This window comes from Pogona vitticeps, chromosome 5, assembly GCF_051106095.1.
Source record: "Pogona vitticeps strain Pit_001003342236 chromosome 5, PviZW2.1, whole genome shotgun sequence".
NCBI classification, from domain to species: domain Eukaryota; kingdom Metazoa; phylum Chordata; class Lepidosauria; order Squamata; family Agamidae; genus Pogona; species Pogona vitticeps.
The window spans coordinates 166,206,276-166,233,039 of record NC_135787.1 but is presented as its reverse complement, the minus strand read 5'-3'; the positions used below and the strand labels follow the sequence as shown (position 1 = coordinate 166,233,039).

Below are 26,764 nucleotides of genomic sequence, written 5' to 3'. Positions count from 1 at the left end.
GTTTTCTTTTTTCACCTGGGCTTTGTTGTTTTTAAATCCCCAAGCTCTTTCCACGTGAACTATGTAGTTTGCAAATATTGGTACATTCTTCAAAAATGAGCTAAGATAAAATTCTCACCCATCTGCACCAACCAAAGTGAATATTTTCTCAGAGGACTACAGTGTACCTGGCTGAGTTGCAGAGCCTTTCGGGGGTCGGGGGACGCAAGGTGGCAATCCTGATTCAGCACTAAATGGATTTGAATGTACATGGATTCAAATGCAGCCTTTGAAGAATTAAAGCACTCAAAGCCGTTGGCCACAGTGGACTAATTTGTCAGTTATGCTTCATGCCACCTTTGAGTTTTCCAGTCTCATTCTCCCTCCACCCCATTCTGTGTATTAAGACATTTATGAATGTCATACTGAAAACCAAACAAAACTAAATTTTCACATATCCTTGGTGAAGTTTAACGGGATACAGGGAAAGGCCCAACGTTCCCTGGTGCCCAACTGTCACCACATACTAAGTATGAGGAAAGCAATATCTATATGAAGAGAGACTCGCCCTAATCAAACAAGCCTTGGCAGATGGGGCTTCAGTGCACACGCCCAACCGCATCTGCAAAGGCTTCAGTGAAGCTGGAAACTGTATAGAACAACAGAGGAGACACACAATCCAGAATGTGAAAAAGTATTTTAATGATTTAATGACGCCATCTATATCTGAAAAACAGTAGGATGCAGAGTATCTATCTATCTATCTATCTATCTATCTATCTATCTATCTATCTATCTATCTATCTATCTATCTATCTATCTATCTATCTATCTATCTATCTATCTATCTATCTATCTATCTATCTATCTATCATCTATCTATCTATCTATCTATCTATCTATCTATCTATCTATCTATCTATCTATCATCTACCTACCTACCTACCTACTTACCTACCTACCTACCTTAAACCACAGAGCCTTGTGGCGCAGCTGTTAAACTGCTGTACTGCAGCCAAAACTGTGCTCACGACTTGCGGTTCAATCCCAGGTAGCGGCTCAAGGTTGACTCAGCTTTCTATTCTTCCGAGGTCAGTAGAATTACTACCCAGCTCACTGGGGGGGGGGGCAATGTGTAGCCTGCATAATTAACTTGTAAACTTCCCAGAGAGTGGGACAGTATATAAGCAGCACGCTTTGCTTTTTCCTTTTGAGAACACATATGGTCTAGTATGAAAAGGGTAAATTATAGGTGAAAACAAAATAAAAATAAAGAGTAAAAAAAGACAAAAACATGGTGGCCCTTTAAAGACTAACTTTTTTTATGTGAGTTTCCTTAATCAGGCAGAAGGGTAAATTAGTACATGATTAGGGGGCATGCAGAGATGCAAGGGTGAATGTTGTGCATAAACATATGGCAGAAGAGGACTTAGATCAAAGCCAGGGTACCTATAGTTCTCCAAATGCTGGATTGTAATGTCCATCAGCTCCTAAACCATGTCATGTAGTCAGGGATGATGGGAGTTGTAGTTTTAAAAGGGACACAGGTTCTGCCCTCTTTCCTTAGGTGTGCATCTATGAGGATGCATCAAAACCAGAATTTTCAGTTCTGGATTGGGGAGTGAAACAGAGACACACTTTTTGAGCTAAACTCAAAATACCATGTATTTGAATCCCACCTCGCTTCACATGGTGTTTTTAGGCCATTCCTCAATGGGCTAAATGGAGGTTGCTCCTAAGCATATACAGGATGGCAGCATACGTTTGTAAATCTGGAGGATTTTGTAGATTGCTGTGTTGATCAGCCTCATCTTGTTGGTGCACAGGCTAAATCTATCCACCTTTCCACCTGTGCCCACAGACACATTTTATTAATGTCTGCAGATGTACTGTACTCTCTCCCCCTCCCCATTTTCTACAACTAGACGGGAAGGGCTTGTGCACCTTTCAAGGGCTCCCCGTCATGCACACTCCCACCACCCACCAGGAAGCAAACACCTGACAAACGCTTTGACACAGTCCTCTCTCCCCCGCCCCTACTTGCACAGCTCAACTTGCTTTATAGCCTGTGTTTCCCTCACTTCTTCCCTTGCCAAAATACAATGACTGTTATAATTAACAGATTATCTCAGTGCAACAGCTGCAGTCCTTTGAAAATTAGGTTGAATAACAGGATCCTGGTGTATGGTAATTTCTTTTCATCTCCACAATATTTCTCTCACTAGCATCCTCCATCTCAATTTCTCTTCATCTGTTTTTTTTCTATTCCACCTCTTCCTTCCTTTTTCTTTTTACTTGTCTTTTTTTCTCTTTCTGCCTTCCCTGTCAGTTATTTTTTTGCAGCTTGAGAAGCACTGAGGATGCTTTCCCTCTTTGTTGACACCATTCATTCTGTTCTGTTCTTTTTAAGAAAAACCTTGCTTCATTTGATTACATATGGTAGTTGTTGCTCACAGGAATGCCAGCACAGCCATTAACAAGAGCACAAATGGAGATGGGATGATGGTAAAGGAATTGGGGCCTCTCAGTAATCACCACTTGGGAGAGAAGGCAACTTGCAACCCTTCAGGGAAGTATGACAGGGTGACTCAGGTCTCAGGCTGAACTCCACTTGCCACTTGGAAACATGATACTGGTTAGCCAGAAAGAGGGGCATCAATTCCTGACCTCAATCCCGTATAAGCAGAGCCATCACTTAGTTAACACTGCTTTTGTCACTCGCTCCATAACCCCTTGAAAAATGCCCTCCACTTGTGAAAACAACAGATCTGCCATTTCACACTGAGTTATTATCCGCTTCTTTCTCTTCATCTCTTGTTCCATCAAATTTCTCTGCCCTTATTTTGTTTCATGTTCTGAACTTCCCAGGGGGGTAGCAGGTCTGAGGACAAGCTTTTAAGGGACAGGCTGTTAGGTAACAGTAGACACATCTCTCTCACACAACACCCCTCTTTTCCAGAATCCCCTATATAGCATGGCATATTCCCATGCTGGTAGAGCAGTAGAGGGACTGGTACTACCTTCTTTATACAAGTTTTCCAAGCTTTTCCAAGTTCTCAGTAGAGTAGAAGAGCAGATGTACCACAAAGCCATTGTGGCATCCAGAAGACTGCATGCCAGATGTGTGGTAGTTTTCTGCCCGGCTCTCTTTCAGATCTGCTTTTCATGTCATGCACCTGAAATCAGTAGCAGGGGAAAGATCTCCACAAGTGAAAATGAGATGAGGAGCCTGATCCTGGAGCTGTATGAGGGATTCTGGGAGTTATAGCCCAAGAAGCAACCTTTCCAAGCTCTCAAAAACACAGGAGGGAGGCTCTCTGGAAATGTATGCTGAAGAGAAGGCATCAAGTAGGCACCCAGATAGAGAACCACTAGCCTCCAAAAGCAACTGTGCAGCCTTGCAGCTTCATCTACTAGCTGTAAAACCCAGTCCTTTGTCTTTCACCACTTACACCCAAGCAGCAAAACGGTTCCCTTCAGCCCTGGAACTTCTAGCCCTCAATGGTCAGCATTAAACAAGCCTCTCCAGTTTGCAGATGGGACAAAGGTTTGGAGGAGAAAATTGTTTTGGAAATGTTTCTAAAAAACCCATTCACAAAAGTATTCTTCAAATCCATGCACATGCCCAGTCCCGTCTTCCTGTTTCTTTAGTACAAAAACCAATAGCTCTGCCACACTCTACAGGATGATTATTCCCAGATCTATTAACATAAAACATGTCCTTGACCGCTTCTAAATGAAAAAGATATTTCCATCCTGTACAAATATTCATCTCAATGCAAACAGCAGTTCTCAGGCACACTTCCCTATTCACTGCTACAATTTCCGTTACAATCTTTCAGAGGAAAGTGAAGTTTGATGAGGAGTCCTTGAAGCTGACCCTCCAGTTGGAACAAGGCATACAGTTATTTAAGCAAGTGACAGGCCATCGGATGAGACCAGTTTCATCATTCTGTGCTAACAGTTTACATTTTGTGCAGATACACCCCCCCAATAAACAAATCTCTCAGACAAGTCTTCAGAATTTTGTTTGAAAAGGTGGCGCTAAATAATGCATCAACAACATAACTGGGAAAGCTACTCTTCCGAAACTATTAGGTACAGTTTTTGTCCTGAGGCCCAAAAAAACGTAGTTAGGAACTTTGATGATAATCTCTTTTTAAAAAATGTTAATTATGACCCCCCCCCACCCGTCAACTTTTACCTATGAATTCTATAAGCCACTGGCCTGTGATGAAAAACATACACTCCTCAGTCCACTTTATTAGCTCTACAACATCTATAAGATGGCAGAAGCACAAAGCAATAGTTATATTCTTTTCTTCATCATCATCTTAGAACTGCAGAGCCAGAAGGGACCCATCATCAAGTCCAGTCCCTGTCAAGGAGGCACTGGGGGAATAGAACTCCCAGCCTCTGGCTCTGCAGCCACAGACATAAGCCATGGACCTATCCAGCAGTTCCTTCCATTTGCCAATTGTGTAGCTGGTATGGCTTGCCAAAAACACTTGTCTTTTGATGTCTTTTTAGCCCTAAATGATACTTTCTGAGCATAAACTAAATCCTTAAGAAAGTCCATGTGATAAGACTGACTTTTCTCCAAATCCTGTTCATTGTCAGTGTCTCTCTTCTCTTCTGCTACTTCACTGTATGTATGTATGTATGTATGTATGTATGTATGTATGTATGTATGTATGTATGTATGTACGTACGTACGTACGTACGTACGTACGTACGTACGTACGTGCGTGCGTACGTACGTACGTATGTACGTACGTACAGTGGTGCCCCGCATAGCGAGGTTAATCCATTCCGGATTAACCATCGCTATGGGGAAACATCGCTATACGGAACGGAAAACGCCATAGAAACGCATTAAACTTAGTTTAATGTGTTCCTATGGCTCTTAAACTCACCGTTCTGCGAAGTTTCTCCATAGCGCCGCCATTTTCGCGCCCTCGGTAAGCGAGGGCAGGGCACGAAAATGGTGTGGGCAGCCATTTTCTGCACCCGGCAGCCATTTTGGAACCGCCGATCAGCTGTTCCCAAAATGGCCGCCGGGTGCAGAAATGATTGCAATGCGATGTTTAGCCTATCTAAACATCGCAATGTGATCGCATTAGCGACCCCAAAAAACAGGTCGCTATGCAGATTCTTCGTTAAACGGTGCACTCGTTAAGCGAGGCACCACTGTATGTATGTATGTATGTATGTATGTATGTATGTATGTATGTATGTATGTATGTATGTATGTATGTATGTATGTATGTATGTATGTATGTATTTGCTTGCTTGCTTGCTTGCTTGCTTGCTTGCTTGCTTGCTTGCTTGCTTGCTTGCTTGCTTATTTATTTATTTATTTATTTATTTATTTATTTATTTATTTATTTATTTATTTATTTATTTGCCTGTCTGTCTGTCTGTCTGTCTATCTATCTATCCCAGCTTTCGCCTTTAAAAAGGAACCAAGGCATCTCCCTGAACCTCCTGTTTTACTGTCATTGGGCTGTTGTTCTGGATTGGCTCCAAAAGAAACTCCAGGCGATCAGGGATCACATTGTATACGAGATTATGGCATAATGTAGTCAACCAAATTATGCTATGTGGATAAGACGGAGAGAAAGAGGTTCATGTGTGTATTTTTGCTATTAAGTTAATTCACAGGAAGAGGCCTGTGTTAATATTATATCCAGAACTTCAATATCCAATTAACTTTTTTGGGGGAAAAAACATATCCTGGAGCAGGAGTAGCAGCAAGGGTACAGAGCAGACATGGAAGCAAAAGAGCATGAAGGAACCAGAGGAACAGCAACAGCACTGGAAGAACTATAGTGCCCCTGGCTGGGTTTGGTAGCACCCCAAGGCACTGCTGGGTGTCATGGGGGCCATGGCACACACTTTGAGAACCACTGAGCTAGGTGATGTTCAATCTCTCAGTAACCATGGAGGATTGCATAGGATAGCCTAAAGTACGAACTCCTTTTCCACTCAATGAATAGAGAGATGTATTTTGTTTCTATTGGAAAGGAAGCAGTGCTCAAGACAGGAAAGCAGGCAGAAAACATTTTTGCAAGCCCCCTCCTTTTCGTTCAAGGCTAAGAAACTCTGACACACATCCAGGAACGTTCATCCATTTGTGGGCCTGGTACCAGCCTATATCTGGGAGTCCACAGATTTCCTGCTCCTGGCCTAAATATCTGCATCTACATATCCAACGCTGATGCCAACATTATGCACCAATATTGGTGCAAGACTGGTAGCTATAACCAGTGACACAACAGTGATGAAGCTTACAGGTGGCAAAGATAATTTTTCTGAGGAATCTGCAAGGTTTAAGTCCAGGAGTTCATACCTGCCCTCTTCTAGGTTAGACTACAACTATCATTAATTCTAGCCAGAACAGAATTGCTGGCTAGAAAGCCACAAATGTTCACCCCAGTGTAGCCATTTGCTTCAGTGCAATCCAGTGGCTTTTCTTAGTGTAGTAAAACCTCCATATTTCATCTTTAATTAAAATTTTAAAATGACAATTCCATGAACAAAACCTGCATCCAGGCTCCAAGACCTGCCATTTTCTTTTAGGATTTGGAAACATTTCCCCTAATCACTATTTTGAACATCTATTGCCACTTATTCATCATTCTTTTTGAAACGTCACCAATCTTCTCTTTTATTGCTAAACAGATTCCCTCTGGTTAATAATTTCAACTTCTTGACCTTTGGGTCCACTGATCAATAAAAACATTGATGTTTCACTCCTCCGGTGATGCTAGGAATACAAAATGCTCTCTCAGAAAGGGAAGCTGTGTCAGGACAGCGCTGCCCACAGTGCTGAAATGGAGCGGCAATGATGTGAAGTCTATCGGTGTCCAGGTCTCCAGGGGTGTAATGTGCACGCAGTAATGGCCAGAAACATGAATCACCATTAAAAATGACAACTCCCTCTTCGATGTTTATTCCCCTAGCAGTCACTTTTGCAATCAACTCTGGTTTACACATTGAAACAAGATTCTGTTTTCCCTCCTAGCTGCCAACACAGAGACCTGAAAACCGAAATTAACACATCACCAGAAACAATACAGATGGGGGTGGTGGTCCTGCTGGTTTTGGGGGAAAAGCAGAACTGAAGGGTGTGTCTCTGCAGTCCTGCTGCTGTGAGCGTCCTTATGCAGGGCTCTGAGAAAGAAGGGGCTTCTTTAGAAAAGGTTAGATCAAAAATGTGAGCCAGAGAGGTGGCTTTCAAAGGAAGAGGAGGAGGAAAGCAACAGATGGGGCAAAGATTCAGTGACCTGGTTGGCCAGCCTGTCCTCAGCAAGAAGAGAAAAACTGTCCTCCTTCTCATCAGCTCAGCATGGGCAAGGAGTCAAAGCAGACGTGTGAGAGAAAAAAAAATACAGAGTGGGAAATGAGCAACACCGTTTTTTTAAAAAAAAGCAGCAGGCAAAGGCATTTACTCTCATCTCCACAACAGCTATCCTAATGTGTCTTTTCATTATTCTCTCTGTCTTTTTCTTGTGCATTTCTCTGTACTATACAGAAGCAATCTAAGCAATGGGTAAATAAATCTAGCTGTTCGCTTGATGACCACTTAATCTGTTCCTTGCCTTGCTGGGCTACCTGTAGTAGAGAAAATGCACATTTGAAAATTGGCAGCATTGTGTAGACCATTTCCAGGCTGGAAGTCTGAAGGCTTCAACAGAGCCAGGGAAGAAAGAAATAATCGAATAAAGGATGGAAAAAAACAGAAGGCAGAAAATGTGCATGTGGAGGAATGCCTTCATGGCCAGATACTACAACTTTTGACATGTCACAAACCAGAGGGACACACACAGCAGTGAAAAATTTAAATAGGATATATCATGGGAGAGCAGAGGAGGAAGTTTTGTTAGCAATAAAACATACCTAATGTAATTAATATTATATATTATCATATTTTATTGTGTACTGTTCTTTTGGTGTCAGGGTGAATTCCTTTAATCTCTAAACAAAACTGAAAAGGTCAGGGATGGGAAACCTTTAAGCCTTCCACATGGTTTGGACTTACATTCCCAGAGGCTCTGGTCAGTACGGCCACTGGTAAGGAACAGTGGAGACTAATGCAACTCTGTACTTAGAAAGTTGGACCCGAAATCCACTTAGCCATGAAATTCACTGGGTGACTTTGGATAGGTCACATTTTTAGTGTGATCTACCTCACAGGGTTGTTGTGAGAATAAAAGGGCGGTAGGGCCACAAATAACCACTTGAGCTCTCTAGCGGAAAGGTGGGCTGTAAATGTAACAAAAATAATAAGAAGGCCAACGTTTTCCCATTGCCAGAAAGACAGAGTGATTCACCAAAACCCTTTAGCAAGATTCCAAACTGAGTGGGCATTTGGGGGCGGCTTTCCCATTCCTAGCCTCACCATTCCATCTACTGTGCCTCAATAGTGACTGTGAATAGTTACTTTTGGGGCAGAAGCTAAATTTTTTAAAAAAAATACCCAGATTCTCAAAGCCAGTATGGCCAGAGGAAAGAGGTAGTCATAGCATTTCCAAGCTCTGCATCTGATTGTTCCCCAGAAGGCCAATAGTAAAGCAAGAAAACACAACTACAACATGACTGAGCAAGATTAACCATAGCCCTGGCTTCAAACAGTACTCCTGTTCCTTTAATAATTGCAGAGCAAGGATGCACTTTCAACATATGTGTCTTTTGCAATGGCTACAGATATTGGATGAGCCAACCATGCAGATTTCAAAGGCACTGTCTCTTTGCTTTTGTAACTCAGATCCCAGTTATTTCAATGTTTTGGTTTCACATTCCACCATCACCCCTACATTTCAAGATTGTGGGCCATATCCCTACAGAGCTCTGCTTTCAAACAACCTTTAAATTGACCCAAATAAAGAATTTTAGAGGTCTCTCTTGCTGCAGCCTCATCTCCTAAGCCTGAAGTAACAGCCAGTGTTCCCACCCAGTTCCAGTTTTCTCCCCCGCAATCACAATCCATTCAAGATGTGTTTAGTATCTCCTTTTGTATTGTTACTAGGCCTCCCACAAATCTGTGGGAATGATTTGAACACAATGATAGCCAACAATTTTTGGCCAGGACTTAGCATTTTATTTAATGGCCTCTGGGAAGTCCATGCCCCAGTGATTTTCATGGGATCATAAAATTTTCATCTCATGGTTAATGTAATAAATTGATTTCCTTGGTCCTAGTTATAAAGAAGTCCATGCTTTATACTGACCTGGACACATCTTTAGTAGGATCTGGTTGCTTCAGTTTTGCAGATGTTGTTAATCCACTAAGGAATTTGTCTGCACCCTTGCATGATATACCCATAGGGGAGCTGTCCGAGGTGCTGAACCCCATCCACAGAACAGATTCAACATCTTGGAGAGTTCCTATAAAATGCAGATTAAAACCTGGAGTGTATTCACAGCTCCTGAGAAATTACAATCACCAGCCACAGTGGCTAACCTGGATGATGAATCTATTCACTGTTTCAAATCAGATGGCACGATCAATCACGGTCCAGATCAATGAAAGAATTTTTTGATGGTGAACCTGTTCAGTGAGGTCCACTATTCTTTGGTTCCAAACTAAAAAATGACTCTCTCTTTCTCTCATTCTGACTTCTCCAGATCCACTGTAACAGATTTGTCAGAAACACTTCAGCTGTGTATCTGCTGTATCCTCACAGATTGAACCAGAGTTCCCTTTCAGTGCTACAATTCTAAGGTTTTGCTTAAAGGGTCATGTTCCCACCTAATGCAGCTGTTCAGTCTATGAGTCATCTTAGTGAACATCTACAGCTTTTCAGAATATTGCCATGTACCTCAGTCAAACAACCAATGTATCCATTTAGCATGCAAGTGTCCTCTGCTTCTCATTGTGTGATAAATTGTATATCAGGACTTGAACACTACATATATGGCCTCCTATTTGGACAAAATATCAGACTTAGGATAGAACCTGGAACCACAGTGATATATAGCAATTAGCTTCACAAAGTTATTCTGAGAGGACGTTAAATGTGTACTTCAAAGTATTTTGCACATTTGTGTTATATTAATAACATAACACACAGTGCCACACACAAGGGGGGGGACGCATGCACCTGTATGCACAGTTCTTTTCTAGAGTTTATGCTTCTTTTTAAGGCTCCTGTGAATGCCAGACTAGCCATCAGTGCTGAGCAAACTGCTCACTCCTAAACATCCAGCAAATGTTCCTTCAGAAACATTATTCCAAAAGTAAATATTTGTCCATGAGAGTTTTCAGAAAAGCTTAGAAAAGAAGCCTATTCCCAAGACACAAAACAGTATGCCTAGGATTTCTCTGACCAGAAATAAATGAGGAAGGGATGTGCATGAAGAAAAGGGAATGAAAATTAATTTGGGAATGAAAATACTGAAAGCGCAATTATGACTGGGGGGAATCAAATTGCAGAGTGAAACAAACCACTTTTTTACTGAGCTTGTTAACATTTGCAAAGTAAACCCCCAAATTTATGCCATTAATTTGCATATATAATTTTTTTTCACTGCCACTGGTTTATAGTCCCTGTGAAATCTTTGCAAGCATGTGTTTTTCTCTCTTCACTTGTATTAATTAACACTTGTAATATATACATGCATAGTTTTACAGGGTTGCTGCATTCTGGTTTTAACACTTTCAATGGTTCTTACCAGTACACAGTTCCAACTCTTTTGTATAAAATGCTCCAAAGCTGAGAACTCTCAGAGTTTGCTATCTTTTGGATTACAACACCCCAAATCCTTTTGCCATGCTGGTCTGGGGGACTGAGGAAACTGTAGTCCAAAAAAGGATGATCTGGCCAACAGTTATGTCTTAACTACAGTAGTGCTTATGGACGGGGATCCAGGTGCACGACTGTACTCTATGACCTTCAGAGAAGGCAGAAACAAAAGTCTTGGGCAACTGAAATGTTAGTGCCTGCAAACCTCTCAAGATGTCACACTGCCATGCTGAAACACTCTGTGTTTACACATACGCCATCACTAGGTAGCCCAGAATTGTGTTCCTGGGGGAAAGCCAAGCTATAAAAGGCACACTGGAATCAGGTAAACTGGAGTGGAGCTAAAGAGAAAGAAACAAGCATTTGGACTGCAGCAGATTTCTTGTAGGTGGAGAAATTATTTTTTAACAGACTGGTCATAAGAGGGCCTCTAGAATATGGGGAGTCTCTGAGCCTGAAACAACAGTGTGTACATTTGGGTCTGGGAGATTGTGACCAAATCAAATTCCAGCATAGTAAATAATTCATAACTGGTCCTAAGGAGGTTGATATATTTTCCCTCTCAGTGCTACACCTGTGGAATGGGAAGAGCAGCATCCATGAAAAAAATGACCAGATAGAGAGAACCAGCATCAAGTTTAGATGTGGCTTGGAGTACCACCCTAAACATCTTAGTCTTAGAATTTTGGACCATATTTGCAGAAAGCTAGGCTGGGCAGAAAGGTGGCCTACAGAAATAAGGATTCCATCCTAGAGAATATATTTATGTGAGAGAAGGAAAAGCTACCCCATCACTTGGTGAAAGAGAATGGGCTGCAAATCTTTAACCTGACATTCACAGAAAATGATTGCAGTAGCTCAGCAATGAAGAAGAGGCAATCTGCCTATGTCCAGAGCTAGTTCCTTCATTAGATTACTGCACTTTGTTTTTGGATTGCTGTAAGGAAGTAAGGGAATCACGTTAAATATATGTAGCAAAAAGATAACAGGGTCTACAAAACCTACTGTATGTACTCTGAAAAAGACTGTTCTTCCTGACTAGAACACCAAAGAATAATATTCTAATCTTGTGTGTGTGTTATGTGCCATCAAGTTGCATCCAACTTATAGCAACCCTGATAAGGTTTTCAGGGTAAGTGAGATATTTAAGCAGTGATTTTACCAGTGCCCCTTGTACACACACAAATATACACCCCATGAGTTTCATGGCCAAGCAGGGATTCAAACCTATGTCTTCTGAGTTCTAGTCCATCAATATTATTTATTCCACCACACTGGGTATAATACTACTCTAATTATATGCCTCACCAATACTCTGCCAAAGGACAGGGTAGCTACTACAGTAGAAAGAAGAAAGTCCACTTCTCCCAGAAATAACTTTTATATGTTTGCTGGCATTCTATTATTCAATTTATCATTTATGATAATTTCTAAGGAACTAAAAATTGCACATGTGTCATTGGGAATAAACAGAAACAAAAATAATAATTCCATTAGCAAATGAAAATTGCTATACCACCATTGAATATAAATTTTGCTGCTGCAGCAACTGTAAAACATGAAGAGGATAAATAAAAAACTGGCGCAGCGTTATTGGAAATAAATGTTATTGTTATAGCTAAAACACAAAATGATGGCTCCAACAGTAGTTTTAAATTGGATGGTTATTTTTGATAGTTTCTCACCAGAGTATTTCTGCATCCCATCAATCACTTATTGAGAACCACTATCTATTTCATATATCTTTGGTTCAGGACGTTAATACTGACCAGATAGTCAGGGAATTAAGGAAAAAAATATCTTTGTTTAAGACAGGAATGCAGCCTGTTGACTATATGTGGGTTATTTTTGTACTGCCCATGTTACATTAGTACCACACATTCAAAGCACTAACCATAAAAGAGGGAACAAAATGGCACAATTCAACAACAACAAAAAAAGGCTTTAGAACCAGCAATTTCATGCTCCTTGAGTTTGGTAAAGGGTCATTCAAGGCTCTCTCACCCAAAATCTCTGGGAAACATAAATCAGAAGCACTTGTCTGAATACCTTTGCTGAGCACTGGCTTTTTTTCTTGGCAGAATGTCAACACTCACTGGAGACATGAAAGTAATGAAACACCACACAGTCCCAACGGAGCCACTTCTCTTTCCTCCACCCCAAGTCAGAGCCATTTCCCACAGAATGCAACAATATTGGGAACTAGAATGCAAGTATGGTCACTTCCTGCTTTCTTGCTTTTCTTTGTAGACTCTCTAATCAAATTCTTTCTCATGACAGGTCCTTTCTCTTCAAAGGTGGAGTGGTAAAGAAAGGATTTTGACAACACAGATGTTCTGAAACCAAAAGACATCCCAACACCTCGTAAAGAAGGATGGGCAGCAAATCTTTAAACTGGCATTCACAGACAGCTACATGTCCCAGCTCTGTGAACATCAAGAAGATCACACTGTTGGTCTGTCAAAACCCAGGATTTCTACTGCTTTGTTTTTCAAACTGAGGCATAAGGACACAGTTTGGCTTCAAAGATTCGACTCATCATAAATCACCAGTCCTGATCTCAGATTTTGGGGAGTAGGCTGTGGTCACATGGTGATAAGGTAATCATCATTCCACACATATACTGAGTGCACTTTTATGTTTTATTCATGTAAGTAACCTTTGAATAGTACTTGGCAAAATTAGGGGGCTTGGGAGCATAACTCTCAAAATTCCCTAGTAACATGACCACTGGAGTGTTGGGATCTGTCATTCAAATAAATTCACTGTCCAAACAGCAGACAGACATGCAGCTGTTAAGGTAGTGAAGCCTTTAATGGCATGAAAAATCAAAGTGACACAAAAAGCTATACTATCTAACAAGTTGGGAACCTACCAGCCCTGGTCAACAAAGTGTTGGTAGAAACATTGGCCTACTGGAACCACAATCAAACCACAGATCTCTGTGATGGCCGGATGCATAAACCTTAATGACATATTGTGAAGAAGCAAAGCAGCTTGCTCCATTGTGTATGATAAAAGTAAAAACAACTGTGGCCTCACTAACAAGTTCAAACCCCAAACTATATTCCTTTCCTCCCATTTAACATAATTCTCCGCCCTCTATCAGGATGGGACTGCCAAGCAGTTCGTTACTGTTGGTTTTAGGAAAGAAGGGGGACTCAACTGCCTTGGAAGGGTGTGGAAAGAGCTAGACAACCACTCTGTCATGATTGTATTGCTGCTTAGGGCTGGTGAGCATATTTTCATTTATTTGCTGGCTCTTCTATTGCCTTGGCAACATGAACAATGAATTCAAATCAGGAATATATCTCTGTTATGATCTAAAAAGGAGGTGTGAGAACTTACTTGCTTGGTTTGGAAGAGTGCAGGGAAGGAAACCAGCAGAAACCATAGAGACCACTCAAACTCTCCACACACTCTGTAGAGCAACATCCCACACAGAAAGATTAACAGACATTCGCAGTACAAAAAGAAAGGTTACTTACCTGTAACGATGGTTCTTCAAGTGGTCATTCTGTGAATTCACACAAAGGGTTAATACCAGCGCCAGCATTGGGCCTCTCGGAACGTTTTCTAGCTGCAAGAGAAAAGTAACAATGTTTAGGACTACCCCTACTGCGCACGCCCAGCCTAACCGTCCCTCAGTTCCATTTGTCCGCCATAGGCCCTCGAGTCAGAGAGACGCCAGTGACAGACAGACAGAGGGGAGGCCGGGCGGGATTGTGTGAATTCACAGAATGACCACTTGAAGAACCATCGTTACAGGTAAGTAACCTTTCTTTCTTCATCGTGGTCTTCTGTGAATGCACACAAAGGGTGATTAGCACGCTTACTAACCGGATGGTGGGCTGTCACTGAAGAGCCGATGCTAGTACTGCCCTCCCGAATTTGGTCTTCTCTTTTGCCCTCACGTCCAATCTGTAGTGGGTTATGAAGGTAGAGGCATTAGACCACGTAGCGGACCGGCAGATGTCGGGCAGGTCGACGCCACGAAGTAAGGCAGTGGATGAGGCAACAGCCCGGGTGGAATGGGCTTTAAGTCCCTGTGGAGGATCTCTGTGGTTGAGCTCGTAGGCAAGGGCGATGGTAGACACGAGCCACCGAGAGAGCGTGGACGGCGAGGCCGGGCAACCCCTCTTTGGGCCAAAGTGGCAAAGGAAGAGTCTGTTGGCCAGGCGAAAGTCCTTGGTCCTGGACACGTAAAAAGCTAAGGACCGTCGAACATCGAGCATGTGGAGCATGCATTCAACATCAGTCGTCGGGGACGGAAACAAAGTTGGCAGAATAAGTGGCTGATTGACGTGGAAGTCGGAGACCACCTTAGGAAGAAAAGAGACGTCCAGGTAAAGCATAACCTTGTCCTTAAAGAACTGAAGAAAAGGTTGGTCATGGCGGAGAGCTGCCAACTCGCTAGCTCGACGAGCAGAGGTGATAGCCACTAGGAATAGCGTTTTTAAAGAGAGCATTTTGAGGTCACAGGTAGCCATAGGTTCAAATGGGGGTCTGGATAGGGCATGCAGAACCAAATGGAGGGACCACTGAGGGAGTGGAGGACGAACGGGAGGTCGGAGGTTAGAGAGACCCCTCAAAAACATCCTGACGGTAGGATGGGAGAAAAAGCGGGATGAGGGAGAAGCTCTGGGCTGAAAGAAGACAACCGCAGCCAGGTACACCTTGATAGTAGAGATAGACAGGTGGAAATCAAACAGGTAACGGAGATACTGCAGAAGTGTGGAAAGAGACACAGGTGAGGAGGCGAGATCCCTCTGCTGGGTAAATTTCAGAAAGCTGTTCCATTTGTAGGCATACAAGCGAGACGTGGAGGGTTCGATGGCATTGGTCAAGACCTCCTGAATTTCTGGACGATCCTCCACGCCGTCAGATGGAGCGTGTCGAGGTCGGGGTGAAGGACTTCGCCTGCTTCCTGGGTCAGTAGGTCCGGCCACATCGGAAGGGTTACTGAGTCCACAGCCATGCTGACTAGGGTGGGAAACCACACTTGGCGAGGCCAAAAGGGTGCGATGAAGATGGCCGGAGTCATCGAGCGTCGGAGTTTGATCAAGGATCTCTGTATCAACGGGATCGGTGGAAATATGTACAAGAGACCCTGGTTCCATGGAATCATGAATGCGTCGCCGAGCGAGTGGTGACCGAGACCTGCCCGGGAGGCATAGCGGGAGCATTTTGCGTTGTGAGGGGATGCGAACACATCCAGCACTGGGGTCCCCCACTGGTTGCAAAGGTCCTGGAAGACCAGAGGGTTCAACTCCCATTCGTGAGTCTGATAGTGAAGCCTGCTCAGAGTGTCCGCAAGTGTGTTGTCCTCCGTGGCTACATGGATGGCCACCGGGTAGATATGATGACGGTAACACCATTCCCAAAGGAGGATGGAGAGATACAGGAGTGAATGAGAGCGGGTTCCTCCCTGCTTGTTGACATAGTGCATTGTGGTAGTGTTGTCCGTCACTAGCTGAACTCCGCGGCCGCGGAGGAGAGGAAGGAAGGACTTGAAGGCCTTGATAACCGCCAGCAGTTCCAGGTAATTGATGTGGAACATGGCTTCTTGAGGCGTCCAGAGGGCGTGAATGGTGCGACGCCCGCAGTGCGCCCCCCAGCCGGACGGACTGGCGTCCGTTGTAACTTGAACGGTGAGACGGAGTGGACGAAAGGGCCGGCCAACCGTGAGATGGGGTGTGTACATCCACCACTGGAGTTGTCTGGTGAGCTCCGGGGTGACACGAAGGCGTTTCCTTTGACTGTCGATCATGGGGTCGAAAAGGGTGAGAAACCAAGATTGGAGCGACCGGAGTTTGAGGCGAGCGTGCGCTAGCGCCGGCGTCGTAGAAGACATCAGGCCGAGGAGGTGCTGGGCATGGTGGGCTGTCACCCGAGCACCGGGGAGAAATTTCCTGATGGCTCGTCGAATCTTGTGTATTCTTTCCGGGGGAAGAAAGACTCGACCCTTTACAGCGTCCAAGCAGACCCCTATGTATTGAACTGTCTTGGAGGGAATGAGCCGGGACTTCTGTTTGTTGACAGTGAGACCGAGATTGGAAAGAAGATACAGAATGAATCTTGTGTCTTTCAGGGATTGCCTTCTCGAGGTGGAGACTACGAGCCAATCGTCCAGGTAAGGGTAAACGTGAATGCCCCTGAGACGAAGGTAAGCCGCCACCGGAGCCATGACCTTGGTGAAGGTCCGGGGAGCTGTGGACAGACCGAATGGCAGGGCCTGGAATTCGTAGACCGTGTCCTGAAAGATGAACCGAAGGAACCTGCGGTGGTCGGGGTGAATAGTGACGTGAAAGTATGCGTCCTTTAGATCTATAAGGACGAACCAGTTGCTCTTTTTCAGCAAGTGCATGATGGACTCTAAGGTAAGCATCCGAAACCGTCTGGGTCGCAGGTAAGTATTGAGGAGTCTTAGATCGAGGATGGGTCTTATGCCTCCTCCGCTTTTTGAGACGGCGAAGTAGCGGGAGTAAAACCCGCATTGTACGTCGTGAGGTGGTACTGTAGAGATGGCCTCTTTTTCTAAGAGAGATGATATTTCTTCCTCTAGCGAGGAGTCGAAGGGAGAATGAGTAATGAAACCCAGCGGAGGAGATCTTATAAACTCCAGCTGGTAACCGTGCTGAATAATTTTTAGAGCCCAAGTGTCGTTTGTGATGACAGACCAGTTGTGAAGAAACGGTTGAAGGCGGGTGGTAGGTGGTGAATGGGTGAAAACGGGGGGCCGAAAGTCAAAGATACTGTTTTTGTTTTCTGCCAGGTGGCTTAAAAGGTTGGCGGCGATGGGGCGGACGAGGGCGGTATCCCTGATAGCCCTGGACAGAAGAAGAGGACTGGCCAGAGCGCTGCTGAGGAAGGTGTTTGTAAGGACGGTATTGTTGGGAAGATTGATACTGTCCATAAGATTTACGCCATTGAGGGCGTCGCTGTCTAGATTGAGTCTGAACAGAATAGGACTTAGCAGTTCTCTTAGCCTTGTGAAGGTCCTCCAAATGGGAGTCGGTCTTTTCGTTGAACAGCCCGGTAGCGTCGAAGGCGAGGCTTTCAACTTTTGACTTGACGTCCTCCATTATGTCCGCAGAACGGAGCCAAGCATGGCGCCGGATAGAGATGGCAGACATGAGGACTCTGGCAGAGATTTCTGCTGCATGTCTGATGGAAAGACGTTCATACTTGGATACCGTCTGAGCTTCCTCATATGAGTTAAGAAAGGCTTGCCTGGTGTCTTCAGGTATCATTTTCAACCCAGGCAAAAGTTTGAGCCACAATTGTTTGTGATAAGCTCCCAAAACAGTTTGATAATTTATGACTCGAAGTAGCAAGGTGACAAGGGAGTAGATTTTCCTGCCGATGAGTTCCAGCTTTTTACCCTCCTTGTCGACTGGGGTAACATGAGCTTTGGCCGAAGGCCTTGAACAGCTTGTTTCAACAATGAGTGAGTTTGGAATAGGATGCTTGAGCAGAAAATGAGTATCGGCCCCATGAATCTTGTAGAAGTGTTCTGTGCGACGAGGGACATTAGGTGTAGTCGCAGGCTGAGCCCAGAACTCCTTGATGGCCTCCATAACTACAGGCACAAAGGCTATACTGGGGGGAGCGGTACTGTCCCTTTTTATGTCTCCAAAGAACAAGTCCTCTCCCGGAGGGGAAGGGAGATTCAAGTCCAATTTAAGCGTCTTGGCAAGCCTGGACATCATCTGAGAGTAAGAAGAAAAATCCTCAGATGGAGAAGGAGCGTGAGTATCGCCAGTATCGGAAAGCACCAGATCACCCGGAGGTAAATCATGCGGTGGTAAGGGTGGGGGTTGCTCCTGATCGGAGTCAGAAGACCGCTCCGTGGACACCTCATCTGGATCAGAGGAGAAGACGTCCCTCTTCTTCTTTGGAGGGGGCTTCTCGACGTCGACCTGCGTTGTCGGGGGTCGAACGGGGACCACGGTCGGTGCCGAGGTGGGAGGGGCCGGTTGCGGTGGAGGGGCAACCGGTACCGGAAGAGGGTGGTCTTTGGCTCGAATGGCCCGGCGTCGGCGTCGAGGTCGGGTCGACTCCGAAGAAGAAGAGACATATATGTACCGGATCTTTTTGCGGTACCGGTCTCGAGAGGCGGATGTCGACGACGAAGGAGGAGACCGCGAACGGCCGCGTCGACGTCGATGGTGCTTACGACGCTTAGGGCGGTCGGAATCCGCCGAACGGGAAGAAGAGGACCGACGTCGGTGCTTGCTACGACGTCGATGAGAATGGTGCTTCTTCTTAGAGCGTTTACGCTTAGAGGATTTCGAGTCCGAGCGATCGCTAGAGTCGGACTGAGTGGAAGCTCGATGCCTCTTCTTCGATCGTTTCCGTCGAGGAGACTTCGACCTCGAGCGGCCGGAGGATGGGGACCGACTCGGGGAGCCATGCTTCTCCGTGCGAGAACGTTTGCCTCGAGGAGATTTAGACCTCGAGCGCACAGGTGATCGAGGTATCTTCTCTCGAGGAGATCTCGAGTCCGAGTGTACGGACGAGATCGACACGGGAGGCGACCCCTGGCCCGCAGGAAAAGGGCTATGTGGGGCAGAAGCGAGGCCAGTAGTGACAGCGACTAACTGGCTCGGCGTCGGGGAAGACCTTCCCGAAGGCGGTATCACTTCAGTACGTCGAGCAGGAGGAGGCGCGGGTGCCTCGGCCGAGGCCCCGAAGCGCCTCGACAACTCCTCAAGAATCGGCGATGGGATGGAACCCGAGCTCGGAGAAAGTGGAATAGATGTCATTTTAAGCTGGGCGGCCGCCTTAGCTTTGGACGATTTCGACGGCTTAGCTTTCGGAGCCGGAGGCTCGGGTGAAGCAGGAGCGGCCGATTTCGACGACGCGGATTTCTTCGACATTTTGGAAACTTTGGAGACGACTGAGTGAACAGGAGCTGCTCGAGAAGTGGAAGCCATTTCCCCCTCCGAGGGCGCCGTGGAAGACAACGTTGACTCCCACAGATGAAGTTTAAGGCGCTGTTGGCGAGCCTTGAGAGCGGCCTTAGTGAAGGCTTTGCAGTGTGGGCAAGCTTTGGGATTGTGCGACTCGCCCAAACAATACAGGCAAGTATCGTGGCCGTCTTGATGGGGGATTTTGCGGTCGCACACCACACACCTGCTGAACGGCCCTGAAGGGGACATAGGGTAGTAAGGAAACCGAAACGACAAGTCCAAGGATAAGGCAGAGCAGTCCAAACACAGTCCGAGTAAGCCAGAAAATACACCGGGTCGTCAAGTTGAAGGGAAAAAGCGCTAGGGTAGTCCGTGAGCGAAGCAAGGGTCAAAGCCAAAAATCAGATAGATCGCAATAACGCAGCAATAAACGCAGCTAAGACGAGAGGCTCCAAACCGCTAGGCGGAAAAATGGAACTGAGGGACGGTTAGGCTGGGCGTGCGCAGTAGGGGTAGTCCTAAACATTGTTACTTTTCTCTTGCAGCTAGAAAACGTTCCGAGAGGCCCAACGCTGGCGCTGGTATTAACCCTTTGTGTGCATTCACAGAAGACCACGATGAAGAATGACGGTGCGCATTTGCCCGCCAGCCATTGTGCTGCTTCACCCAAAAGAAACAAACAGGCTGAAATAAGTCACACCAGTGTAGGCCCAATGAATCAGTGGGGATTTGGTGAGTCAAGTCCTCTGTAAATTCCACTGATTCAAATGGGCCTACTCTAGTTGCAACTCACTATGCTAAGCAAAAGGAATTCAGCCACAGTGTACATGTGTCAGATGGAGTGCTAAAAGCTGATATGCAAATATCTTTCTCCCTCTTTCATAATATTAAATTTCCTCCTCATCCATAAAGCTGAAAATGCCACATTGCTCCAACATCCAATTACCACAACAGTGGGGACTATATAGAATGAATGTGAGTCCCACAGGTAGCTTTTGGATCATTCTTCTGAGAAGCAACATTTATCTCATTCATTCCATGCTCAAACTATATAGTATTTTTTTAATATATATATATTATCACTTTAGCATCTGAGCACATACACCTTTTATCACTTCAGTGCAGGAATGCTCTTGTAGTCCATCAAAAATAATTGCTTTCTTTTCACCACTTTATACTTTTTTCTTTTTGCGCTGTGCCTTTTAAATTGTAAGTCTGAAAGAACAAGGGCTGCCTTTCATCTTGTGTGCAGTTGTTCTTGATAACTAAACCGTTCTGAGAGCCTTTAAGGAACGGACAGTGGTGCAAAAGAAAGAAGAAGCGAAAGAATCCAGCAAGTTTGCCTATTCCCTCACTCATGCTCCGCTATTTTATGGACTTCTGTATTTCTTTGTTTTTAATTAGGTATTCAAAAGAAGTTTACTTTCTCTGCCCAGTGCTGCAACATAGATCAGTCCTGAATTAAAAGAACCCAACAAGAATATTGCTTTTACTCTATTCACTAGAAGGTTACTCCTTCCACTCTCCATTTCAGATGGCTAATTCTTACATATCTGTAAGAGCCTCACTTAGAAAAGTGGTTGTTTAAGTTTAGAGAGGTGCTCCAATGGACAGAATGAACAAAATAGACTGTCTTAGGCAAGTTACCCTTGGTTTTCATTCTCTGTTTACATAAGATAACAATGGTTTACTTCACAGAGGCCATACACCCTGGTGATCCTTATCCCAGGAACTTATGGGTTTCACTTGTTTAGACCTGAAAGATGCCTTCTTCACCATTCCCCTTACACTGGACTCCTGCCATGTTTTCGCCTTCATGTGGGAACCCCCCTCCCCCAGGACTCCCGGTATACCCTCAGGGCGTGCTCCCCCAGGGCTGGAAAAATAGTCCAACATTGTTTGGGGAAGCTTTGGGTAAAATCCTGTGTCTGTGAGCCCCCAAGGTGTTGTGCTGAGTCATTCAGTACATGGACGACTTGTTGGTGTCAGTGAAGGACCAGTCTGCGTATCTCGAAGCATCCATAGACTTGCTGAACTTCCTGGGGTCCGAGGGATTCAAGGTGTCAAAGGACAAAGCACAGATAGCACAAGCAGAGGTGAGTTACCTGGGATTCTTAATTTCGAATGGAAGTTGACACGGGATAGGGTCAGCACCATTTGTGCTGTACCCCTCCCGGACACTAAGCAGGGATGGTGCACTTTCTTAGGCATGGTGGGATTCTGTAAAATTTGGATCCCAAACTTTTCCATTTTGGCTCACCCCTTATACGAGGCGCTGAAGAGGTTGGGAGACAGGGTAGAAAACATCCAGAAATGAAAAAGGCCTTTCAGGTCATCAAGCAAGAGCTGCTCTCTGCTCCAGCTCTTAGGCTGCCCGATCCCAAAAAACCATTTAATCTATTTGTACATGAGAGGTGTGGCTTGGCGCTCGGAGTTCTGACTCAGCAGATCAGCAGCTGGTGGAGGCCTGTTGCCTATCTCTCTAATTTTTTGGACACAGTGACAAAAGGTTAGCCCTCATGCTTACGAGCTGTGACAGCCGCCATCCTTCTCACAAAGGAAACACACAAATTTTCCCTAGGGGCAATGGTTACAGTCCATATCCCCAACTCTGTTGCAATGGACTTGGAGCAAAAGGGAAGGCTTTGGCTTTCACATTCCTGTCAAATACGAGGCGCAGCTTCTCGACTGCCCAGAACTCTAGCTGTTCACAATTACCTGCCTTAACCCAGCTACACTGCTCCCTACTCCTTCCTCTGACCCCGATCCCATCTTACATGATTCTCTCCAAATCATTGGCACCAAGTATTCTAGCAGGGTGGCCCTTAAGGACATGCCTCTACCAGACCCGGATATTGAATTCTTTGTCGATGGCAGCAGCCGTGTACGCCAGGGCTTGCGAAAAGCTGCCTATGGGGAAGTAATGGAGACTGAGGTGGCGGAGGCTTGTTACCTTCACCCCAATACATCGGCACAAAAAGCTAAACTCATAGCCCTTACTAGAGCCCTAGAATTGGCCTGTGATAAAAAGGTTAACATCTACACTGACTCTTGTTAGGCCTTTGGGGTGCTCCATGCTTTGAGGGGCTTGTGGAGAAAGAGGGGGTACAAGACAGCTGAGGGGGAGGACATAAAGCATCTGCAAGAAGTTCAACTGCCTGCTAAAGTGCCAGTGGTGCATGTTAAGGGACATGGGAAAGATGAAGACATGAGGATTTGGGAAGAGAACCAAATTGGCAGACAAGATCGCAAGGAAAACGGCCGTATTTCCAGTTCTCCCAGCACCTGCTATTACATTGCCATCCCCACCAAAATACTCTGAGAAGGAACATAGTAAAGTTTTGTAAAACAAGGGACAGTGTGGGGGAAATGGATCGCTATATGCAGCAGACGGCAGATTGGTACTCCCGAAGAGTTTGACTTGACATTTCATGAGGGAACTTCACAGGCATACACACTCTAGCTCCCAAATCATGCTGGATAGTATTCAACCATGGGCTTTGGTCCACAGCCTCTCTGTAATAGCTCAAGAGGTGGGTTCTGCTTGTAAAACCTCCTGTAAAAATAACCCACACACCAGGAATTGGAAAGGCCCCATGGGTGTTCAGCCTAAGGGCCGTCTCCCCGGAGCTCAATGGCAGATTGACTTTACCGAACTCAACCCCCATAGGGGATACAAATATTGTCTGATCTTTGTTGACACCCTGACTGGTTGGCCCAAGGCTTTCCCTACACACACTTGCCAGGCAAAGGAGGCCATGCGTCTCCTTCTCTATGACATAATTCCCCGCCACGGGATCCCTTGGGATGGCTTTTCCTCCAACACTGGGCCCCATTTCACCGCGGATATGGTGAAACAGTTTTGGCCTTTCTTGATATTGATTGGAAATTCCATGCAGTTTACCACTCCCACTTAACCAAACCCTGAAGGCCCACCTTAGGAAGATGTCCCAGGAAACCGGGTTGAGGTGGGAGCATATCCTTCCACAAGCCCTTCTACGCATATGGATTTTACCTCGAGGAAAACTGGCCATCAGTCCATACGAAGTGATGTACAGCCGCCCCTTTGTTGTTACTTCAGTCAACCAACAGACCCGGACCCTGCCATCCAAAGTGGGGGGGGGGGGAGGATTTGCGTAATTATCTTTTGGGAATTTCCCAACTATTACAGGACACTTCTCGAAAAGGACCTCGTCGCATTGGAGAAACCTCTCCATCCCTTTGTCTCTTTTGCCTGGATCTATGTCGCTGAGAAATGGAAAGGGCCCTTCCAGCTTTTGCTGACCACCCTTTCCTGTATTAAGATCAAGCGTCATGCTGCCTGGCTTCACTACGCTCATATCAAACATGCTCCACCTCCTCCTGACTTTGTTCCGGTCCCACAGCTTCCTCCTGCAAAGCCCCGGCCCACCCGTGCTCGCTGGACCGTGCATGGCCTGGACGAACTCCGGTTCCTCTTCAAGAAGCAAGCCCCCGCAACCACTTGAGACTTTTATTATGTCTTTCTTGTTCCCTTTCATGTTGGACTCTATTTCTTTGCCTTTCTCATAAGGGGGGGGGGGACGGCCTGGAAGATAATACTGTGGTTAAACTCCACCAGGAGGTGGTTCAACATGCCGCCCTCCCCACTTGCTGGATTTGCAGTTTCTTTCCTTTCCATGGACAACTCGGTTTGCCCTCCTGGCCAGTTCCTCTCACTCTGGATGACTGGTACAATGAATCTATTCAAGCTCTGGAGGTAAGCGATTCCGATATCTCCCCCTTCTCCCTCAATACCACCCGTTACACGCTGTATAAACTTTTCCTTCAATACCCAAGAAGTACTCTCATGCCAAAACCTCTCACCTAAAATGAACTGAACTGAACTTCTCTCCCATTCGTATTACATACACACCTATCCAGGCACGCTAATTTTTGACATGATTTGTACCTTGGTCTTCTATGTTATCATTTCCTTTCATACACCTGTGCAATGCCAGGATCAAACTCCAGTTCCTGCTGTGTAGCTTCTCCAAAGGGGCATCCCCGATTGTTATGCCAGAAAGATCTGTCATGTCCAATGCATGCCAGAACAGGAGTAGCTCACAGTGCTACACAAACACACACACACACACACAACCTTGATATTGATTCTCATCATAGAGAAGAAGAGCATGCCAGCTCAACGCTACCACCTCTTCTATTGGGCAGATGGTACCACAGCAGGTCTTTCGGGACCTGCAAATATTAAGTTAGCTTATTTGAGTGACAGGTCTTTTCCCAAGATGCCCAGCATATATGAGCAAAGAGAATAACTGAGCCATCATACGAGTGACTCCAGAGAGCTTTACCAAGAATGCTAAATGTAGATGAAGTGACCTTTGATATCTCTCCCATGTTACACAATCAGTGTGGTTAAATAGTGATAAAAAGGAGGATTTGTTACGACTCATCAAAGAGTATTTAAAATGTTATGTGATTATTTTTATCTCTCATAACATTGGATGTGAGTTCCATATATCTGCTTGGCATGTAATGTACAATTTTGCATATTCTGGTTGCTATGTTTTATTTGTACATCTCTATAATTTTAATGCTGCAATATAGCTATCACTTTTCACATTATTTAGGCTTAAGCCTTAGTCTGCCTCATCTGCAGTACCGGTTTGGGAAGAACTCTCTTAATTCAACCAGTGTGTAATTAAAGGAGTGGAAAAACACAAAATAATTGTAAGCACCCAGTGAAAAAGTCAAGAAGGAATATTTATTTTGGGCACCATGATGAGTAATGAAGCAGTGTTGTTGTAATAAATAAAGTGAGATGTTGAGAGTTTGATTCCCCACTGTGCCTCCTGCAAGTAGAGCCAACCTGTATAGCCTTGGGCTAGCTGCAGTCCCAGGGCACCCCCACATCCAGAAGCAGGGAATGGTAAACCACCTCTGAATATTCCCTATCTGGCAAACCTTGAAAAGAGTCACCAGAAGTCAGAAATGACTTGATGTCACATCATCATCATCATCATCATCATCATCATCAAAGCTTCCTGATGCCCTGGATTTATTAGTCTAGAATAAAATAGTGTTATGAAACAAACTCTGTAAGAAATGTCACACAATTCAAAACCTGGAAGAGAAAACTTCAATCCACTGTCTTTTTTAAAAATAATTGCTTTTGGGGGAAAGGGTATATCTTGGGGAAAAAAATTAAGTACCAGTTTGCACAATTGCAAATGTTTGAACTATGTGCTTCATAAAATCCAACAGTTTCTGAGAAGATAGCATGTATCAGCACTAAAGCACTTATTTTACATAACAAATATTGAGGAATTGGTCAAACGTTTGTTTAACTAGGACCCTGGGATGCTTCAAAGTGCCTTGCCAAACAATATTGATTGGGGTGGACAATGTTTAGAGACCCAAGAGCTATGTCCACCCAAAGTTCAGCAGGCCGCCCTCCAGAACATGGAAATAACATCTTAATTTAAAGTGTTGATGTTAAAATTGTTACTTGCACATTAAACAGGTTAAGCCAACTGATGCATTTTGAGAGTAGCATTTTTAAAGTAATGTTTTAACACATTGCTGCAGTACTGTCAAAATATGATTTCCTGAAGACTGAATATTATTTCATCCCATTCAACACAAAAGCGACAATTGAATGTTAACGTGTTAAATTAATACGTTACTTTCAAGCCGTGCTGTGACCTCCCAAACCCTCAGTGCTCTCATTATACATCTGGCATTAAGGAAGTATAGATAGGAGAGTGGGGGCCTATTCAGTAATGGTGCCCAAAAAAGAAGTAGCTGAGAAAAGTTAAAGGATACAGCTTTTTGTGCTGGCTTTTGGTTTGTTACCAGGAGGAGCATGCAGTCACAGGATTCTTTTCACTCACAGTTGAAAGAGGGCTTTCCACTCCTCATGCTGCCACATGGACAGGCATCAGGCATAACTGAGGGGAACCCACTCAACAAGCCCTAAGAAGGGAAATCCACCCACCCGTATGCATGCTGTGTTCCGAAGAACGCCTGCAGAGGTGGGAGCGGGCCAGCCTGCAACGTTCTCCCTGCCCCCTTACTTGCACTGAAGCAGAGGGTGGAAAAGGGTTTTCCATTCCCAATTAGGCTTCTTGGCCGCCTGTCATC

The 26,764-nt window shown here is 44.9% G+C and overlaps 1 protein-coding gene and 1 long non-coding RNA gene across 5 annotated transcripts in view; one reads left to right on the top strand and one right to left on the bottom strand.

The window, feature by feature from the left end:
- Nucleotides 1-26,764, bottom strand: part of ELFN2 (extracellular leucine rich repeat and fibronectin type III domain containing 2) — a 167,780-nt gene that overhangs the window by 27,957 nt on the left and 113,059 nt on the right. The window lies entirely within an intron of this gene.
- Nucleotides 4,776-13,458, top strand: LOC144583098 (uncharacterized). The gene is made up of 2 exons (XR_013536691.1): nt 4,776-12,940; nt 13,025-13,458. It is a non-coding gene; the product is annotated as an uncharacterized LOC144583098 (long non-coding RNA).